Genomic DNA, 7,812 nt, shown 5'->3' on the forward strand with positions numbered 1-7,812 from the left:
GTGCTTATTGTATTATCCCTCCATTCCATCAAGCACTGGATGATGGTATGGAAGTGTTATAATCATACATAATCTATGTATTCGATGCGGTGGCGTAATGGAGGACTCTTCAGCCCCATGCAGGCACATATAGGTGTGATGGTCAGGCTGCCACATAACAACTTATTATTGTGCTGATAGCACTCCCAGAATAAGTATGGAAACTGGTCAACTGGTGTAATCAACATAGTTTTGTATCTTTCCTCATGTCTCCTTGGTGGTTTTGCTGTTATTACATCACATGTTGTGGTCATACAGTGGGTTCTGGCTTACATGAAATTTGGCTGAGAACACTGGTTGTTGTCAGGAGCTACTGGATCTTCTGGATTTCCTGACTACTTCTAGTCAGGAGCACTGAGTTAAACACTGGTTGTTGTCAGGAGCTACTGGATCTTCTGGATTTCCTGACTACTACTAGTCAGGAGCACTGAGTTAAATCCATGGGTCTATTTAGATCAGCTGTCTTTTTTACAACATTCTTTCACAAACATTTGTTTACCTGCTGTTTTTTTATACCAATTGCTTTCTCGCCATGGGAACGTCTAACTCAATCTTCCTATACCTTTAAAGCTTCACTAAGGTTGTAATTAGACTTGTGCATTCATCTTCGGGCGAACATGAAAACGAACACGAAGAGTGCGTTTTCGTGTTCGTTCCGAAGACATGAAGAAGAGAAGACAGTGCCGGTAAAACGTAGGCGAAGACGAAGACTCACACACGAAGAATCTTCGCCTTCGTCTACTATTCTCCCCGGTCCCTTCCCCATCTAACTTACCTTATCTTCACAGCATCGCGGGATTTCCGCTCCCGTTAACCCCTGCGATGCTGCGTTGGATAACGGGAGCAGAAATCCGTAGGGTAAAGGTCTGTGCAAGCGACCAATAGGCTCACTCGCACGGCCCCTTACCACTAGTTGCTAGGCAGAAAAAAAAAATCAACCCGGGACCCTGCTGCAACAGTTAAAAGTCCGTGCCAGCGACCAACAAAGTCGCCAGTACGGACATTTAACTGACACAGCAGAGACACCAGTGGTCTCCCCGCTGTGTCAGTTAAATGTCAGTGCCAGCGACCAACAAAGTCGCCGGTACAGACATTTAACTTAGAATAAATAACTTACTATAACTTCGGACACAATGCTGCCCTCTGTTGGTTTTAAATTAAGTAGCATATGCTTGAAATCCAAAGTTATTATGCTACTCGGTGTAAAACCAACAGAGGGCAGCATTCTGTCCGAAGATATATTAGCCATATGTGGCAGTGTGTTCATTTTCATTTATTAATTGTTTAAATAAAATATATCCCCATGATCCGCTGGTCTCCCCGCTGCAAGAGTTAAATGTCCGCACTCGCGGACATTAATTCTGTCTAACTTGCAAACTCTTTTTTTCTATTTATTTTGGGGGTTTTTTGTATTAAACTGTTAGACGAAAGCATCATGGGAATGTATTTTATTTGAATAAATGCAAATGAGCTCACTGCCACAGTTGGCTAATATATGTTCGGACAGAATGCTGCCCTCTGTTGGTTTTACATTAAGTTGCATAATAACTTTGGATTTCTTTCAAGCATATGGAACAATGCTACTTAATGTAAAACCAACAGAGGGCAGCATTCTGTCTGAACATATATTAGCCATATATGTTCGGACAGAATGCTGCCCTCTGTTGGTTTTACATTAAGTAGCATTGTTCCATATGCTTGAAATCCAGTTATTTATTATGCTACTTAATGTAAAACCAACAGAGGGCAGCATTCTGTCCGAAGACATATGGCTAATTTATGTTCGGACAGAATGCTGCCCTCTGTTGGTTTTACATTAAGTAGCATTGTTCCATATGCTTGAAAGAAATCCAGTTATTATGCTACTTAATGTAAAACCAACAGAGGGCAGCATTCTGTCCGAACATATATTAGCCATATGTGGCAGTGTGCTCATTTGCATTTATTCAAATAAAATACATTCCCATGATCCTTTCGTGTAATGGTTTAATACAAAAAAAAGCCCAAAATAAATAGAAAAAAAGAGTTTGCAAGTTCGACAGAATTAATGTCTGCGAGTGCGGACATTTAACTGTTGCAGCGGTGAGACCAGCGGATCATGGGGATATATTTTATTTAAATAATTAATAGATGAAAATGAACACACTGCCACATATGGCTAATATATCTTCGGACAGAATGGTGCCCTCTGTTGGTTTTACTCTGAGTAGAATAATATTCTGCCCGAGAATATATTAGCTATATATGGTAGTGAGCTCATTGGTCCCCAGCAGGAGGCCCCCTGCTGGCGGCCAATAGAGTTGCAGCAGAGCTGCTGCGGTACGTGTTAACCCCGTATTAACCCCTTAACCGGAAAAAACGAAGAAAAAACGAATATTCGCCCGAAGAGAAGACAGGAACGGGCGAATATTCGCGGAATACGAAGATTTTTTTTTTGACGAAGACGAGCACGAAGACGAACACGAAGAGCCCCCTGGTGCCCAGGTCTAGTTGTAATCTGATGCCACTGTCAACATATAGACATAGAAACATATCCACAAATACATATAAGTAAATGCATAATCTTACTAAACTACATCCCCCAATCAGGCACCCTACCACATTCAAAATTACCCATTTTGGTCATTTAAATGTTGGGACTGTTGCTATCAAGAAAGAAGGACCTACATAAAACAGCAACTTCTACTTCTTCCAGCCTGCATGTGTGATAATCCATGGAAATATTTGCAAATGTGTTGTAGTGGTAAACAAATAAATACATTCTCAAATGGGTCTACTTACTAAACTGCATGCACATGTGTGTGTTCACTAAAGCCAGCTCACATGTGAACTTGCAAGTCCCCCATTGCAGGTGGAAGGAAGGGTAGAAAGAAATGGGGGGTGCCTAGGATCAGGGGGGGAACACAAACATTCCCCAAACTCTGTATGTAAGATTTTGCGCTCATTAACACCACCACTGTTGCCTTGAGTCCTAACCTCCCGGTTCTATAGTGAAATGTTTTTCAAGATCCTCCACAGAGCCTATGTTACCTCTAAAATAACACAGAAGATAGGGTTGGAAGCCCACTCCAATTGCCCTAAGTGCCAAATATCTAATGCCGACTTACTACATTGTTAATGGTCCTATAGATTAATAGAACAGCTTTGGCATAAGGTTGAATGTTATATCATACTCTAGTGTTTGAGTTTTAAATTACCTTCTCTTGAGACTTTTTGGTATCTCATCCACCAGTGGTGGCTTGAGGGCGAAAGATCGAACCCTACTATTAAGACAATATTGGCTTAATGGATCCATCCTCAAACTCGGGCCCTAGATATTATGTTAGTGTGTCTTAAATTTCTCTTCCAGATGGGCTGAATAGAGGCCTCCCTACGAAAAGAACATGGAGCCAAGATGTTATTTAACAAATTGCCACCTTACAACACCTTTTCACTCCAGTCTATAACCCATGGGTCAGATATAAGGATGCACGTACAACTTGCCTACTTCAGACAATCTAGGGTATTTCTTGTCTGTTCATTGGGGCTTTTGTGCACCCATACAGTATCTGAAATATGTTTTCTTTTTAGTGCTAATTCTGAACAATTGACAAGCTGTTAAACTGTTGTATGGTTTCTTGCCATGTAACCCGCTGTCCACCTTTCTTACTGTATTGGTTTGATTGGCAATTATGGCAATTCTTTACTCCACTGTGTACTATGTCTGCTAATTTCTCATTCCACTTGAAAAGATAAAACAATATTTTAGGTAGGGGAGTATAGTCCCTAAATATACCTTCCTCCCCCCGCATCCCTTGCTAAGAGTAAAAATGTATAGAAAATATCCTGAGGGCAGGAACCCTTCCCATCACATTTGAATTGGGATTGGGAGTCAAAATGGATGAAAAAATCATATGACCATGTGGATGAGAGGGGTTAAAGATGGCAGCTGCCTTAGTTTGAACAAAAACCTTGCAAAATTTCCCACAGAATAAACACTACTATATTTTCCTTTATTTTAGAATGTGGGCATTCAGCTCTAATTGGCATTTCACAATGTACAGTAAAGTTGGTGGGTTGTAACAGAAATTCAAATGGAAGCTCCTGCTTTAGAAAATAACCCAAATTTAAAGTGAGCATGAATGGCTCTGAAAGTGGGGTTGCTACAAATTAAGCCAAGTAGAACTCAACAAAATAATATAATTTTCTTCCCACGAGAGTATGCTTGAATATGTCATTATTTTTGGCACGGAAACTCATAACATCAGCTTGTAGATGTCACACGCTGATTTACGCACCATCTGCATGACATAACTGACCAACTATGGGAGGGAACACCATTTCCCGCAAACGTTTTTATGGGGATGGAAAGTGGCATATTTTGTCATTTTTAGAATATAGGTGAATGTTTATTTTTACCCACCCTTAGTCTAAAGTGTAGTAAATGAAGGGCGCTACACACAATCTACTTATTTTTTTTTATAAAATAATATATACCACCTGACTTTGTTCTGTGTCCTTTTTGCTATGTTAATGTGCCCTCCCTGTGACATCATTTTATAATAAAATAACACTTTCAGAGATACTAATCAATACAGCGCCCATAAATATAGATACAGTACTGTTCCTATATATACTGTATGCATAGATACATATGGTCATGCAAGTCTGGCATTTCTACAATTCAAATAACTGCCTACTTCTTGCTAGCAAGTTAAAACTTTGGTTTCCAAATTATATTACTATGTGCTGTATACGTATCACTACATATATCCATATGAGGTAATCCAGTTATATCAATTTAAGGAATATCTTGGAACCTTACAATACTGGACATTTTGTTCTACAACTCACATAAGACCTTGAGTATAAAAAGCACGCTATTTACCAAATGAAGTAAAGGTTCTAATCTATGTTTTCTTTTCACGTGTCTACCCATGACATCAGAGTTTCAGTGCTTTACTTTCATTTCTAAAGTCCCTTCCAGGTCTACTCCTACATTCGCATCACTTGTTTTTTATTAATGGGTAACTAGAGCACAGATATGCTGATTAGAGCATTGGACAAAGTGGACTATATACAAGCTGTTTAAGATGTTTTTTCAGATGCATATTGGTATTACAGGAAAAGTGAAGCTAAATTACAAACATGAAGTGTGTTGTGAGCATTGCATTGGTGGCAGTGGTACTTCTCACTGTATTTTCAGGTAAGTTATTTATTCATGTTTAACAGGATTTATTTGTCTTGCCCTCCATATATTTTTATATATGTGTAATTTTGTTGCAGTTACAAAATACTATTTTGATCCACTGAATTCAATTTAGAAATATAGTTTTAGAAACTGTAAACTACAAGTAAGTAAGCTATATTAACTTTTTAACAATAAAGTCTGTGATTAGAAACTAAGAGGTAAAAAGTAACCATTTCCTAACTAATGCAATGGGTAGATGTATTCATAAATTCTGCTTAACCAAATGGATCTAATAGCAATCTTTACTTGCCATCATTTAAATACACTTCATCACTCCACCTGTAATAAAGCAGTTATGAGAGTGTAGTAAGAAAAAACATTATCTGGGTCTAGAGTATTAAACAAACCATTCTCATTTTTTTTTCTACTATAGAATATGGGAAAGCAGCCACTGAGCCTAAGGGTGCAAGAGAGGTAAAAAAAACATTATTCATGTTGTAAATGTTATAGGATTACCCTTGCTGTTATGTCTTATGCAAATATAAATATAATTTTATGATGTTTTATTTTGTAATAGAGATAATATATATATATATATATATATCTATATATATATATATATATATATATATATGTGTGTGTGTGTGCTTCTTTGTGGAAAAAGAAAACATTTGTCACACTCATATAGTTAATCTCAAAGGTCAACCATACTTTGCAATAAATCAGGTATTCCAGCCAATGTCATAAAGCAAAGGGGTCTCTTATGAAGTTACTTATGTTCTCAACTGTATAGTCCAATGGATTTTATTTTCTTTAATCTCTCATTAGATTTTATAAGAACCCTCTGGTGTTTAAGATTATGGAGCAGAAAATGCATACCTCAAATGACCTAGTGGTATTCAATCTGTTCGTAGCCAAGGGCAATCTGTTCTTGTGATTGGCCTTAATATTGTAGATTACTTGTACTACTTCCTACTCTGTAACATCCACATAAAATTTATCTTTCCTTGTCTCAGTATTCATCACTCAATTTTTTTCCAGCCAATTTGTGATTTAACTATGCATCGCTGCACGAAAATGTATAATCCAGTCTGTGGCACTGATGGAGTTACTTATTCAAACGAATGCCTGCTCTGTGAGGAAAACCTGTAAGTAAATTATTTTCCTACGATCACTTTAGGTGTTATCATTATCAGGCCACTCTTGATTGGCTCGGATTGGCTGTAATTTGGGTTGAAGGGCACTGTAATTTGTTTCGGTTAAGACTTAGTGATCGTGCCAGTGGGATTTTTCTTGCTGTTGCTAGTCTGCCTGGAGCTTTGGCCAAATAGCAGCAGTGCCCCTGCCATTGCGATGACTATGAGGAAAATTTTTAAGTAAGACATTTTGTCCTCAAGCGCCTTTTTTGGGGGGGCTTATATATACGTCCATTTGGACCAAGGGATTAAATGGAGGCAGTTGGGGGAAGGGACAATGAGACTGTGGAACTCAATAACTAAAGAAAACCTCCACTGATTTCAATGTATAAATATGTACTGGAGTCTTTGCAAAACCCATTCTATTATGCATTTAACATGAAAATAGGACTCAAGTGTTCCTTTAAGTAAGACACATGTACCAGACCATTTAAAGTAATAAATGTTTTTGAGCTGTACAAAACTAGAGGAGCAGTGATGGGGTTTCTTTGTCCTCCAAATATCCTGTTAATTAATGATAATAAACGATTTTTATCATGAGAAAATCTGCACATGGCATCAATGAAAGCAACCTTGATTTTTTTAACTTGAACTCTGAGCTGTTAATAAACAGCTAATATGCTCAGCTTACAGTTACATGTCATAAGCCTCTGTTCTGTTTTCAGGAAAAGGAACATTCATACTCGCGTTGTCAAAGATGGAAAATGCTGAAGAAAATTGTTTACATTTTTCCTGCTAAGACAAAAAAAACAATTGATCTTACTCGTAAGGTGAATCAAATTTCCACCAAACAGAAGAAATAAAATGTGTAATTTTTATGGTGTAATTCATTTTTTTTACTCAAAATTAAAATGCAGGTATGTACAAACATACTTACACAGATCTCCTAAATTACTATATTGACCTACCAGGGCCATTTAAGGTTTTAGGAGGTGTAACATAAATAGTTAAGCATGCACAGAGAGGGTTGGATTGGCCCAGCATATAACACTGATATATACAAGTAAGAATTACTTAAAACTTGCAATTTAATTTCACTGTCTCATCTGTGGCACTATAAATGTTGCAGCAAATCTTACCATTATGCCACTTAGAGAAATGTGTGGCTTTAAAAGACTATAAAACAAGCATTTTTTTATGTACCAGACATGTACTAGCAAAAGTGTGGCTAATTTTATTGCAAACACACACACACATACACACTATTTAAGTACATGCTTCCGGTAAGAGCCATTATATGTAACGCTTGCCTACAGAGCTCATGTCAGCTCCTCAAGGTGGCAAGGCCGGACTGGGAATGGTCAAGCTCTTGTGCCCACACGCTATATCTGAGCCACACTATTTACCATCCAAATAGCTATAAATCATTCTTTTTTAAACAATATTAAATTGTTCCTTTACGATAAC

This window comes from Sceloporus occidentalis, unplaced genomic scaffold (assembly GCF_023333645.1).
Source record: "Sceloporus occidentalis isolate IW3139 unplaced genomic scaffold, rSceOcc1.0.p SCAF_28, whole genome shotgun sequence".
Lineage (NCBI taxonomy): Eukaryota > Metazoa > Chordata > Lepidosauria > Squamata > Phrynosomatidae > Sceloporus > Sceloporus occidentalis.